Here is a 14,676-nt window from a genome sequence, read left to right as displayed (position 1 = left end):
TCAACTCTGTTATCATAGCATTAAGGCAGACATATAATACACTAACAAATGAACATGGCTATGTTCCAGTAAAACTTTATTTACAAAAAACTGGTGGCAGATAGATTTGGCCTGTGGGCCATAGACTGCCAACTACTAACCTAGAGGAATCCTTCCCTAAATAACTCAACCTGGCTCTGATCATTCCACTATTCTACCTCAAGCATACACTATATCGTTTTACATATATTTATGTGTTTCTAGGTATTTTTGTGTGGTCAGTCTCCCACTTAGAATACTGTACATACAGATCCTTATAAGGAAAGAACTGCAGCTCTTATTTTATTCATTAAACAAAATACATCTGAGCTGAGTAACAAAATCTAAGCCTAGTAGTAACATGTTAAAGACACAAAGACAAATAAGTGTAAGTCCCTGTTCATGCTCACAAAGAACTCACAGATTAGTAGGAAAGATAGCAATTCAAATATACAATCATCGTGTGATTTTTGCTATACAGAGATTTCATCAGAGCACTTTTTATAGCAAATCTCTGTATAACCTAAAGTATAATAATAATAATAATAATAATAATAATAATAATAAAAGAAAAAAAAAAAGTGCTCTGGGAAAACAGAAGGGAATGATTAACTTTGCCAGGGGTTGGGGAGGGTTGAGGAAAGCTTCATGGAGGAGATGAAGTTGAGCTAGGATTATCTGAAGAAAGACAAATAGGCATTTCAGGCATTCTTCCTAATTATGTGGAATTGAACATAGAAATGGAAATGGACAATGTGTTTGGACAATGCTAGCCATTTATTACAGATGAAAAGGGACAAAGTAAGCTACAGGGACAGATGACAGAAACTGAATGAGCTGAGGCTAGAAAAGTAGAAAGGAGGCACCTTGTAAAGAATTTTGCTTGCTATACTAAGCCAATGGTATATTACATATTGAGGACTCTGGTATCATCCCAAGATTATATGTTAGATATTGAAGGTCAAGATCTGAATTATTTATGATACTTAACATCCATAAAGGGGTTTTAACACTTTTTCATAGACTTTTACATACATTATTTCCAATGTTCATACAGCTTGCATACTTACATGTCTACTAAATTCTGACACTGATTACGAACTTACAAGGCAGTGGAAAGGTTAAGACTTAGAGGCAAAAGATCTGGGCTTTATCTTACAGCTATTAGTTACAGGATTTTGAATAAGTCTCTTAGCCCATTATTGTTTCTATAAAACAGGATTAATAACAGTACTCTACACATACTTTTAAGTAGTGTAGAGTAGTTTGCACATTATAAACGCACATATAATTTGTAAAAATTGCAGAATAAAATGTCAAGAAAGGGGAAGCTTTTTTCATTTGCTCTGTTTTTTGTGACACATATATTCACACACAGCCTAATAGAGGATAACTCTCTATTTCTATTATGTATAAATACAGGTTCTGACCTTTCCAAGGATCTGATTTTTGCATGGTTCAGCTATATCAAATAGGAAATCATTCTTCCTTAGTACGATGTAGAAATCTAAAAGCGAAAGACAGAAAAAAATAGAAATATGAACTACTGTAGATCAAAGAAGATATGCAGTGAAATTAGATTTCATCAGAGGAAGCCAGAAGGCTGGTTACCCAGACAGGGCTTCTCAAGGGCAGCAATTTGGTTAAGTTTCCAATTTCCAGGATACTTTCCTCAGCTTTATGAGTTCAGAACCCTGATTCTGTTAAAAATGGAACAGACTCTTTTGGATAAAGCTGTAGGTCATTACACAATAATGGGTAAACTAGAATGTTAATTTATTAATTTACTGTGAGAAATATAACCGCCTAAAATATTTACTGGTACGTGACCAGGGCCATTCGACTTTAAAGGTACATCTACACAGGAACCAAATGAGAATCAGCTTTCTTGGGCAGTGTGGAACCAGAGTAAGAAGTTGTTTGTCTAACTCAGAAGTTCGCAAACCTTTTCTATAAAGGGCCAGATAGGCTGGGCATGGTGGCTCACGCCTATAATCCTAGCACTTTGGGAGGCCAAGGTGGGTGGATTGGGAGTTCAAGTCCAGCCTGACCAACATGGAGAACCCCACCTCTACTAAAAATACAAAATTAGCTGGGCTTGGTGGCGCATGCCTGTAATCCCACCTACCGGGGAGGCTGAGGCAGGAGAATCACTTGAACCTGGGAGGTGGAGGTTGTGGTGAGCTAAGATCATACCACTGCACTCCAGCCTGGGCAACAAGATTGAAACTCCGTCTCAAAAAAAAAAAAAAAAAAAAGGCCAGATAATAAATATTTGCAGCTTACCAGGCCGTGTGGCCTCTATTGAAACATGAAAGTAGCCATAGATAATATCGATAATACAGAAATGAAATGGGCATGGCTGTGTTCCAATAAAACTTTAATTTCAAAAACAGCCCTTAAGAATGCAAAAATCCTCAACAAAATACTAGCAAGCAAAATTTAGTAGCGTAGTAAAAGCATACACAATTACCAAGTGAGGTTTATTCCCAGAATATAAGGATGGTTCAACATATGAAAATCAATCAACGTAATATACCATAAATAGAATGAAGTAAAAAAAAAAAAAGGCACACGGTAACGTCAATGTAGAGAAAGCATTTGACAAAATTTAATGTGCTTTATAATGAAAATACACAATAAACTAAGAATAGAAGGGAACTTCTTCAACATAATAAAGGCCATATATTAAAAACTCACAGCTAATATTATACTCAATGGTGAAAGACTGAAAGCTTTTCCCCTAAGATTAGGAATAGGACAAAGATAGCCACTTTCACCATTTCTATTAAACATAGTACTGGAAGTTCTAGCTAAAGTAATTAGGCAAGAAAAAGGAATTAAAGGCATTCAGATTTTGAAAGGAAGAAGTAAAATGATCTCTGTTTGCAGATGATATGCTCTTATATGTAGGAAACTCTACAGATTCCACAAAAAAGCTGTTAGAGCTAATAAATGAATTCAGCAAAGTTGCAGGATACAAAGTCACACACAAAGTGTAGTTGCATTTCTATATGCTAGCAATGAACAGTGTGCAAAGAAAATTAAGAAAATAATTCCATTTAAATAGCATCAAAAAGAATAAAATATTTAGGAATAAATTTAACTAACACGGCTAAAGACTTGTACACTGAAAACTACAAAATATTGCAGAAAGAAGTTAAAGAAGATGTAAGTAAATGAAAAGATATTCTGTTCTGTGTTCATGAACTGAAAGACTAATATTGTTAAGATGGCAATACTATCCAAAGCAATCTACAGATTCAACGCAATCCCTATCAAAATCCAAATGGCATTTTTGCACAAATAGAAAAAGTTGTCCTAAAAAATTCACAAAGAATCTTAAAGGATTCCAAATAGCTCAAACAATCTTGAAAAAAAGAACAAAGTTAGAAAACTTATACTTTCTAATTCTAAAACGTACTACAAAGCTACAGTAATCAAAATAGTATAGTATTGGCATAAGGATAGATAAATAGACCAATGTAATAAAACAGAGAGCTCAAAAATAGTTAATTTTCAATAAAAGTCCCAAGACCATTTAATGGGAAAAGGACACTCTTCAACAAACAGGTCTGGGAAAACTGAATATCCACATGCAGGAGAATGAAGTTGAATACTTACCTTATACCATATACAAAAAAATTAACTCAAAATTTATCAATGACCTAAATAAATGTAAGAGCTAGAACTATAAAACTCTTAGAAGAAAACATAGGGGAAAATCTTTAACATTTTAGATTTGGCAATGACTATAGGATATGACAAATAAAACACAGGCAACAAAACAGAAAACAGATAAATTGGACTTCACCAAAATGAAAAACTTTTGTGCATCAAAAGATCCTATCATGAGAGTGAAAAGACAGCCCACAGAATCGGAGACAATACTTGCAAATCATGTTTGTAGTTTGTCAATATCCAAAATACACACGGAACTCCTATAATTCAACAACAAGAAGAACAAAAAACCTAAACAACCCAATTCAAAAATGGGCAAAAGATAATTCTCCAAAGAAGATATACAGATGGCCAATAACCACATGAAAAGATGCTCAGCATGAATAATCATTAAAGATGGCCAATAACCACATGAAAAGATGCTCAGCATCAATAATCATTAAAGAAATGCAAAAATACCTACAATAATATACTATTTCACACTTATTAGGATGGCTCTTATAAAAAAAGGAAAATAACAAGTGCTGGTGAGGATACGGGAAAACTGGAACCATCGTGCATTGCTGGTGGGAATGTAAAATGGTACAGCTGCTGTGGAAAATGGTTGGCAGTTCTTCAAAAAGTCAAATGTGGAATTATCATATGATCCAGCAATTCCACCCCTAGTTATATACCCAAAAGAATTTAAAGCAGGGATTCAAACACACCTGTGCACCAATGTTCATAGCAGCATGATTCACAATAGCCAAAAGTGGGAAACAATCTAAGTTTCCATCAACAGATGATTGGATAAACAAAACAGATGATTGGATATACACATACAATGGAAAACTCAGCCATAAAAAGGAATGCAATTCTGATAAATGCTACAACATGGATGAACCTTGAAGGCATTGTGCTAAGTGAAACTGGCCAGACACAAAAGGACAACTACTGTACTATTCTACTTACATGAGGAACCTATAATAGGTAAATTTATAGAGATGGAAAGTTAAATAAGGGTTACCAGGGAACTGGTGGAAAGAGGAGAGTTATATTTAATGGGTACAGAATTTCTGTTTGGGATGATTTAAAAAAATTCTAGGGATGGATAATGGTGAAGGCTACACACACTATAAATGTACTTAATGTCTTAAGATGGTAAACTTTAAGTTTATGTATATTTTGCCACAATTAAAAAAAAAAAACAGGCAACAGATGGATGTGCATCAGTGTTTGATAGCCTCATTCAACCGTCTTGCAAAAGGAACACAAAGAGCTTCATGGGGACTTTCAAGAAATCCAATCTTGAGCCACAGAATTCCTTTCCCTTGGCAGTCCTAGATGTAGTCCTCTATCAACTTTCTTTATGACTTCCTGTTTAACATGTTTCCAAATTGTTTATCTTCTAATAAACATATTCCTTCTCTGGGTAATGTTACTATCTATACATAGCATGCAGTACAGATGGGCTTTGGGCTTGAATACTAACCTTGTCACTAGCTATGTAAACTTGGACAGGTTACTAAGTGTCTCTGGACCTCAATTTCTACATCTTTAAAATGGAAGTAATAGTGCCTACCCCAAGGTTAGGAAACGTTCAATGTCATGATCTATTTTCATGAATTAATGTAAGTAAGTGTCTGATATATAGAGGGTGCTGCCTCAGCCCCCTAACACTTTGTCATATTACTGATCGCTGATGAAGTCACAGTCCATTCTTTGTCTCTTGGCTCCAACTGAATCCATATGATCATCACCACAGTTCTCTGGGGTTTAGAGGGGCTTGCTAGCATCTCCATCAGAGAGACTTCCTCTCAAAGCCAATGTCCAAAACACAAAAAGCAAGTGTGGACAAACTCATTTTCTATCTACCCCCACAAAGCAGAAGCCTGTCTTTATAGCAGGAGTCCACCCTCTGTGAGGGCAGAGATTGTCATAGGCTTATTTTATATCCCACACATAGTCTAGCAGTGCTTAGCAGAAGAAGTAACTTCCTCAGTTTTTAAAATTTGAATTTTCAAGAATTGTTTTTTATAACAGGAGCTTTCATAAATTTTCTAGTATATAAGTCTACTTCTACCCTTGTAGTACAAAAATAGTTAAGATAAAAACAATAAGCATGGTTCTCTTTTAGCAACAAGAACCCAAGGAAAAACTGTAAGGTGCTACAGGGTGTGACAGTGACCATTTCAAAGCCCACCACACTATAACTGGATTGCATTAAAAGTGCAAGAAATAACAGAATATGTCCAATATTTCACCGTTAAAAAGTAAATGATAAAGTCTGTCTGATATTCGACAAGATCGTGTTACACAAATCAGGGAAATCTTCATGTGAAAAGCAAAACATCACCAAATTATCTAAAGATCAGAGAATGGTATATACTCCTAGATGACACTGACATTCAATTTCACCTTGCCTGACTGACCTAAACTCCTCCAACCACACCAATTGGGATTATCATCAGTATATATTTATTAAACATGCCAAGGTATAAAACTGGAATTAGGAAAAAGGGACTATTACAGAACAAAGAAATGGAAAGATTACAAGGAAAAGAGGCTAGGATCATTCTGTTAAAATAAATTTTCATGTTGTTAACCTAAAGAACCATCATAGCAGAAGAGAATCAACTATGTGTTAGGCACTTTAAAAATAACTTCTTATTAAACTATAACATTATTACCCAAAAGTGCATAAATCATAAGTATACAAGCTTAGTGAATTTTTATAATGTATCTCCAAACCAAGAAAGAGCACATTACTAGCACCCCAATAAATATCCCCTGTGCCCTCCCCTCCTGGTTACTGCTCCACCCAAGAGTAGCCATTGTCTTGACTTCTATCACCGTAGGTTAGTTTTGCCTGTTTTGAATGTTATATAAATGAAATCATATCATATGTACTCTTTTATGTCCACTTCCTTCCACTCAACATTTTGTTTTGTGAGAGTCATCCACTGTGCTCCTGGCAGGTGTTTTTATTACTTGACTTAAAGCACGCAACAATTCTGGCATTACTGTTCCCATTTACATTTTTTTTAAGCTGAACTTTGGAAGTTAAGGATTAAGGCACCCATGGTCACTCAACTTCTAAATGCAAAAGCTAATATTAAAGGTTGTCTGATTTCAGAAAACCAAATATCACATGTACTTGTTTATAAGTGGGAGCTAAATATCAGGTACACATGAACATAAAAGTAAGACTAATACACACTAGGGACTCCACAATAGGGGGTAGGGGTGGGAGGATGCTGAAAACTTCCTATTGGGTACTGTGTTCACTATCTGGGTGATGAACTCAATGGAAGCCCAAACCTCAGCATCATGCAATATACCCTTGTAACAAACCTGCACATGTACCCCCTGAATCTAAATTAAAATTCAAATCAAAGAAAGATTGATTTCAAAGTCCATCCTCTTTTTGGTTTCCTTATGCCTGCCTAGTATAGTTTAAAACAAGAAGACTATCCCTAGTTTACTTATCATAGACCATATACAGTGTGTATGTACAGAGGCTTGGCAAATAGGCAAATCTTAAACAAATGTAAAAAAGTATTATTAGTGCAAGGAAGGAACTAATTGGCACTGGCTTTCAGATCTTTTTTGATTGTGATCCACAGACTTAAATCTAGGTGTTTTTTACAACTGTATACATTCCTGGAAACCTCACAATTCTATAAAAATAATGCTTGTGGCCGGGCGCAGTGGCTCATGCCTGTAATCCCAGCACTTTGGGAGGCTGAGGCGGGTGGATCACAAGGTCAGGAGATCGAGACCATCCTGGCTAACATGGTGAAACCCCGTCTCTACTAAAAATACAAAAAAACATTAGCTGGGTGTGGTGGTAGGCACCTGTAGTCCCAGCTACTCGGGAGGCCGAGGCCGGAGAATGGTGTGAACCCAGGAGGCGGAGCTTGCAGTGAGCTGAGACTGCGCCACTGCACTCCAGCCTGAGAGCGAAACTCGTCTCAAAAAAATATATAAATAAATAAATATAATAATAATAATAATAATAATGCTTGTAAGGAAAACAGAGTTAGGAATAGACACTAAAAATCCATGGAACTTTGTACCCTTTACACACGCACACATACACATACTAAATTAGTCTCATTAAACTAAATTAAAGGGAAGAAGGGGTATGATCCATTTTAATTTCCAACTAAAATAATTTTTAAAAACAAAACTTTAATCTATAATGGAACAATCCTGTAGCTCTCCAGAACATTACTCTTCTTAGAATGGCTTTTTCTCTAAGGTTTTCTGGAGTGAAGATTTGAATGCATGTCACCATCTACAAACAGGAGTCACCTACTAAAAGCTTTTCATGGTAACAAAATGAAAAGCTGAGGTCTCACTCATATGGCTTTGGGGACAGGTAAGAAATTACTAACCTGTACCATTTTTTTAAATCAGTTCACACACTGCCTAAGCAGACCGTTGAAAGATGTCAATGTTACAAGGGACCAGAGATCTCAAGATCAACTTCAACCTCTTAGAATCTAATAGGTTAGAATCCTATATAGAAAACTATCTCCTTGGACAAAGAGCTCTGACAGTAGATTAGATCCTCAACTACTTGGGCCATGAAGATGGGTAAATAAAGTAATTTGAGCTTGACAGAACAGCATCCATAAACCATTCTGTAAATCCCCTCTAAAGTCTCAGATTCTTATCTTTTAAAAACTGAGGGAGTTATAAATCCATGGCATTATCTGGGATCTTATATGAATCCCACAGAATTACAAACTTGAGGGTAAACATGGTATCTCTGCATCAAGAAACTGAGATGAAAGATCTAGATTTGGCCTGGTTCATTCTACTACTGAGAAGTCACTTCCTCAGGGCTGCCATTTCCTCAACAGAAAAACAGAAGGTTAGAACTCAAGTGTTCTCTTAGTGCCGTCCCAGGTGGGTCCCACATTTACTGCAAACTAGCTGCATGCCTGTTTCCTCATCATTCACCTCTACAAGTATCTGATTTTATGGCTTCACAGAAAATTGAAATAAGGAACCTTATCAAGTGATATTAGTTGTCTTCAATGAGCAACTTAAGCAATTGCCTTGACACTCATTTCTGGTTGGGAAACTCTGAGACTACCTCTTTTCTCACCAAAAAGGGGCTTCCAGTGAAATGTGTATCCTGTGACTCCAAAATGGTAAAGAACTCAGGAAGGGGCTCTCTTCTCTAGAGAAGTGACTTAAGAGGGCAAGAAATAATCTTTGAAAGGTAATAGGTATTTGGCTAAGGCATATCATTGATTTTTTTAAAATTAATTTAAGGCAATGTAAAAAGAATATAGAACAAGCAATCTTAAACAGCTCAGGCAGAATAGTGCTCAGTATTTACTAGGAACCTTCTTCATGCCAACTCCTGAGAGTAATGCCTCTTTAAACAACTCAGGAAACCTTTGTATGCAAGCACAGAACTAGCAGGAACCAAGAGGCATGAGAAAAAAAACACATGTCCAGTTTCACTTCAGAGACCAAAGTTTATGGTTATTTAGCTTTTTGAGTTTTTTTATTTTTGAGACAGAGTCTCACTCTTGGTGGCCAGGCTGGAGTGCAGTGGCACGATCTTGGCTCACTGCAAGACCTGGGTTTAAGTGATTCTCCTGTCTTAGCCTCCCGAGTAGCTGGGATTACAGGTGCCCACAACCACGCCCGGCTAATTTTCGTATTTTTAGTAGAGACGGGGTTTCACCATGTTGGCCAGGCTGGTCTCAAACTCCTGACCTTGTGATCTGCCTGCCTTGGCCTCCCAAAGTGCTGGGATTACAGGCATGAGCCAACGTGCCCAGCCTTTTTTTTTTTCCCTCCCAGAAATTTACCTTTTAGAACACAAGATGCCTTCCTCAACTTCCTCAGCTTTTGACCTAGTAATTCATCCCTTACTTTCATAAAATCTACTTTAATTCTTTCTCACTTTAAGCCTCTGGAGTCCATTGGACCAGGATTCGTGGTAGACTTTACTGTAATTTTATATGGTAGTACCATACTATTTAATAGTGTAGAGAACTCCAAAAATTTATTTCATCAAAATCATTAATGGGTGTCTAACCTTGTTAAATTTAGTGCAATTCATAACTTTTTGCACCTGGACACTCCTGAAGAATACAAACTCTTATCAGTGAGGGCAGGCTCACCAAGAGCACTGATTTTCAGCAAGGGAATAGGAGGTAGGAGTAATATGATGGGGAGGGAGGCTCCACTGGATGAAGGTGTTTCAGAATCTCTAGAGGTATTTGTGTAATTAGCAAAAGCACCTCTCCTAGTCTATATGCTTCTCCTACTACCCTTCCCCTGACCCAGGGTCTAGAACAGTGCTATCCAACAGAAATATAAGCGTAATGTTCAGTATTTATTAAATAAAATGCATTATTAAAATTATTTTCACTTGTTTCTTTTAACTTTTAAAAATATGATTACTGGAAAAATATAAAATTACATAGGTGGCTTTTACATTTTTCTAGTAGTCATATTTTTAAAAGTTTTAAGAAAAGAAACAAGTGCAAAATGATTTTAATAATGCATTTTATTTAACCCAATATATCAAAATATTATTTTGGCAAGTAATCATAAAAATCATTAATTAAAATACATTATTTGTATAGTATCTTTAAAATCTGGTATACATTTACACTTATAGCTTACCTCAATTCAGATGCTAAATTTTCATCACAAATACTTGATCCATATTTCAATTTCGTAAATTTACACTTGAAAAAGAAAATTCACATATCTAAATTGTTTCAAACATACTTAAAATTTTTCTAATACCTGAATTGAGATCCGTTTTTAATTTTAAATTTACTTAAAATTAAATAAAATTAAAAATTCATTACATCCAGTCATATTAACCACATGGCTATCAAAAACACAGTTCTAAAGGAAATATAAAATTAAACATCTATTAAGTACTTATTATGTGCCAAGCACTGCTCTAAGCACATTCCATGTATTATGCTGTGTTGGGAACAAGCCCCCCCAAAATCTGGTCATAAACTGGTCCCAAAACTGGCCATAAACAAAATCTCTGCAGCACTGTGACTTGTTCATGATGGCCATAACACCCACGCTGGAAGGTTGTGGGTTTACTGGAATGAAGGCAAGGAACACCTGGCCCACCCAGGGTGGAAAACCACTTAAAGGCATTCTTAAGCCACCAACAATAGCATGAGCGATGTGTGCCTTAAGGACATGCTCCTGCTGCAGTTAACTAGCCCAACCTATTCCTTTATTCTGGCCATCCCTTCGTTTCCCATAAGGGATACTTTTAGTTAATCGAATATCTATAGAAACAATGCTAATGACTGGCTTGCTGTTAATAAATACATGGGTAAATCTCTGTTCGGGGCTCTCAGCTCTGAAGGCTGTGAGACCCCTGATTTCCCACTTCACACCTCTATATTTCTGTGTGTCTTTAATTCCTCTAGCGCCGCTGGGTTAGGGTCTCCCCGACCGAGCTGGTCTCGGCAATGTTGTTCAATTTTCACTAGTCTATAAGGCAGGCACTATTATTATCTGTAGGCACTATTATTATCTTCATTTTAATGATGAGAAACCAGTGCAGAGAGATGTCTTATAATTTGCCCAAGGTTACACAGTTGGTACATGGTGGAGCTGGGAATCAAAACAATGGAATCTGGCCAAATTTCTTGTCTCTTAGGCTTAGGATTTTTCAAGGAAAACTGGGCTATTTAGTATGCCTTAGCAGCAAATGCAATCTTTTTCCTGTGTTTGAATTACAGGTTCTCAGTATTGACCTATTTTCTTCCCTATATGATCCTGTCCTGACTATATGTTAAGGTAAATTAGATCATATCACTCTCCAGCTTAAAATCTCCCAAAGGCTCCCCATAGCACTTTAAGTCAAATCCAAGTACCTTATCCTGGCCCACATAGTCCTGCATCATCTGACCCCTACTTACCTCTCCTACTTCATCTCCTACGGCTCTCACCTTTTGCTTTGCTCCAGCTATACTGGTCCTCTCAGCTCCTGCTGGCGGCCAAGTTCCTTATGACCTTGGGGCCTTTACACTCCCTGGAATGTTCCACCTCAATATTCACATGGCTGGCTTTTCATCATTCAGGTCTTAGCTTAAATGTCACCTCCTCAGAGAATCCTTCCCTGATCACTCAAACTAAAGTAGTCACCTAGACCCTTTCTATCATACCACTCTTAATTCTCCACATAGCAGTTAGCACCATTTAATATTTTCCATATCTTTTTATTTGTCTCTCTCACTGGGGTGTTTATGTTATTCATTCAGCATTATATCCCAGCACCTGGAATAGTGCCTGGTGTAAGAGGAGATACTCAATAGGTATTTATTAATGAAATGGGTATATGCTAATTTAATAGAAAGGAAAAAAGGCACAAAACTAAAAAATTATATGACCAGAATAGTCGCTACTTACTGAATTGAAAATACATTATACTTGGATGGCTTATAATTACAACCCACAAATTGATTTCTGAGAGAAAAACAGTTAAGGAAAATCTCTTAAAATGAAACAAAAATGACTGAACTGCAAGATGGCTGAATAGGAACAGCTCCAGTCTGCAGCTCCCAGCATGATTGATGCAGAAGATGGGTAATTTCTGCATTTCCAACTGAGGTACCTGGTTCATCTCATTGGGACTGGTTGGACAGTGGATACAGCCCACAGAGGGCGAGCTGAAGCATGACAGGGCATCACCTCACCCGTGAAGCACAAGGGGTTGGGGGATTTCCCCCTTTCCTAGCCAAGGGAAGCCGTGACAGACTGCACCTGGAAAATCAGTACACCTCTGCCCAAATACTGCACTTTTCCCATGGTCTTAGCAACTGGCAGACCAGGAGATTCTCTCCCGTGCCTGGCTCGGTGGGTCCCACGCCCATGGAGCCTTGCTCACGCTAGCGCAGCAGTCTGAGACTGACCTCAATCAATTCGCGGCTCTCAGCTCTGAAGGCTGTGAGACCCGATTTCCCACTGCATCCTCGTGGGGGGAGGGGCATCTGCCATTGCTGAGGCTTGAGTAGGTAAACAATGTGGCCAGGAAGCTCGAACTGGGCAGAGCCCACTACAGCTCAACAAGGCCTACTGCCTCCATAGACTTCACCTCTGTGGGCAGGGCATAGCTGAACAAAAGGCAGCAGACAACTTCTGCAGATTTAAACATCCCTGTCTGATAGCTCTGAAGACAGGAGTGATTCTCCCAACACTGGGAGGCACCTCCCAGTAGGGGCCGACTGACACCTCATACAAGCAGGTGCCCCTCTGGGACGAAGCTTCCAGAGAAAGGATCAGGCAGCAATATTTGCTGTTCTGCAGCCTCTGCTGGTGATACCCAAGCAAACAGGGTCTGGAGTGGACCTCCAGCAAACTCCAACAGACCTGCAGCTGAGGGACCTGTTAGAAGGAAAACTAACAAACAGAAAGGAATAGCATCAACATCAACAAAAAGGACATCCATACCAAAACCCCATCTGTAGGTCACCAACATCAAAGACCAAAGTTAGATAAAACCACAAAGATGGTGAGAAACCAGAGCAGAAAAGCTGAAAATTCTAAAAACCAGGGCGCCTCTTCTCCTCCAAAGGGTCGCAGCTCCTCACTAGCAACGGAACAAAGCTGGATGGAGAATGACTTTGACAAGTTGCCAGAAGAAGGCTTCAGAAGGTCGGTAATAAACTTCTCTGAGCTAAAGGAGGATGCTTGAACCCATCGCAAGAAAGCTAAAAACCTTGAAAAAAGATTAGATTAATGGCTAACTAGAATAAACAGTGTAGAGAAGACTTTAAATGACCTGATGGAGCTGAAAACCATGGCATGAGAACTTCATGACACATGCACAAGCTTCAATAGCCGATTCGACCAAGTGGAAGAAAGGATATCAGTGATTGAAGATCAAATTAATGAAATAAAGCAAAAAGACGAGATTAGAGAAAAAAGAGTAAAAAGAAATGAACAAAACCTCCAATAAATATGGGACTATGTGAAAAGAATCTGCATTTGACTGGTGTACCTGAAAGTGAAGGGGAGAATGGAACCAAGTTGGAAAACACTCTTCAGGATATTATCCAGGAGAACTTCCCCAACCTAGCAAGGCAGGCCAACATTCAAATTCAGGAAATACAGAGAACACCACAAAGATACTCCTTGAGAAGAGCAACCCCAAGACACATAATTGTCAAATTCACCAAAGATGAAATCAAGGAAAAAATGTTAAGGGCAGCCAGAGAGAAAGGTCGGGTTACCCACAAAAGGAAGCCCATCAGACACAGTGCATCTCTCAGCAGAAACCCTGTATGCCAGAAGAGAGTGGGGGCCAATATTCAACATTCTTAAAGAAAAGAATTTTCAAGGCAGAATTTCATATCCAGCCAAACTAAGCTTCATAAGTGAAGGAGAAATAAAATCCTTTACAGACAAGCAAATGCTGAGAGATTTTGTCACCACCAGGCCTGCCTTACAAGAGTTCCTGAAGAAAGCACTAAACATTGAAAGAAACAATCAGTACCAGCTACTGCAAAAACATGCCAAATTGTAAAGACCATCGATGTTATGAAGAAACTGCATCAATTAATGGGCAAATAACCAGTTATCATCATAATGACAGGATCAAATTCACACATAACAATATTAACCTTAAATGTAAACGGGCTAAATGCCCCAATTAAAAGACACAGACTGGCAAATTGGATAAAGAGTCAAGACCCATCAGTGTGCTGTATTCAGGAGACCTATCTCACGTGCAGAGACACACATGGGCTCAAAATAAAGGGATGGAGGAAGATCTACCAAGCAAATGGAAAGCAAAAAAACATACATATGTATCCAATACAGGAGAACCCAGATTCATAAAGCAAGTCCTTAGAGACCTGCAAAGAGACTTAGACTTCCACAAAATAGTAATTGGAGACTTTAATACCCCATTGTCAATATTAGACAGATCAACAAGACAGAAGGTTAACAAGGATATCCAGGACTTGAACTCAGCTCTGC

At 37.9% G+C, this 14,676-nt stretch overlaps 1 protein-coding gene across 22 annotated transcripts in view; it reads right to left on the bottom strand.

Annotated features, from left to right (window-relative positions):
* The window catches only part of SCMH1 (Scm polycomb group protein homolog 1), a 242,035-nt gene that overhangs the window by 195,386 nt on the left and 31,973 nt on the right, over positions 1–14,676 (bottom strand). For 8 of the 22 annotated variants that reach the window (XM_054492597.1, XM_054492603.2, XM_063665532.1 and 5 more), the window contains one exon: positions 1,449–1,525. The exons of the other annotated variants lie outside the window; for them this stretch is intronic. The gene's annotated coding sequence lies outside the window, so the exon portion shown is untranslated. Of the gene's footprint in view, positions 1–1,448; positions 1,526–14,676 lie in introns of those variants that run through there. 22 annotated transcript variants of the gene reach the window in all.

The sequence above is a fragment of the Pongo pygmaeus genome, chromosome 1, assembly GCF_028885625.2.
Source record: "Pongo pygmaeus isolate AG05252 chromosome 1, NHGRI_mPonPyg2-v2.0_pri, whole genome shotgun sequence".
Classification (NCBI taxonomy): domain Eukaryota; kingdom Metazoa; phylum Chordata; class Mammalia; order Primates; family Hominidae; genus Pongo; species Pongo pygmaeus.
Note: the sequence above shows the minus strand (reverse complement) of the source record. Positions and strands in the feature narration are given on the sequence as shown.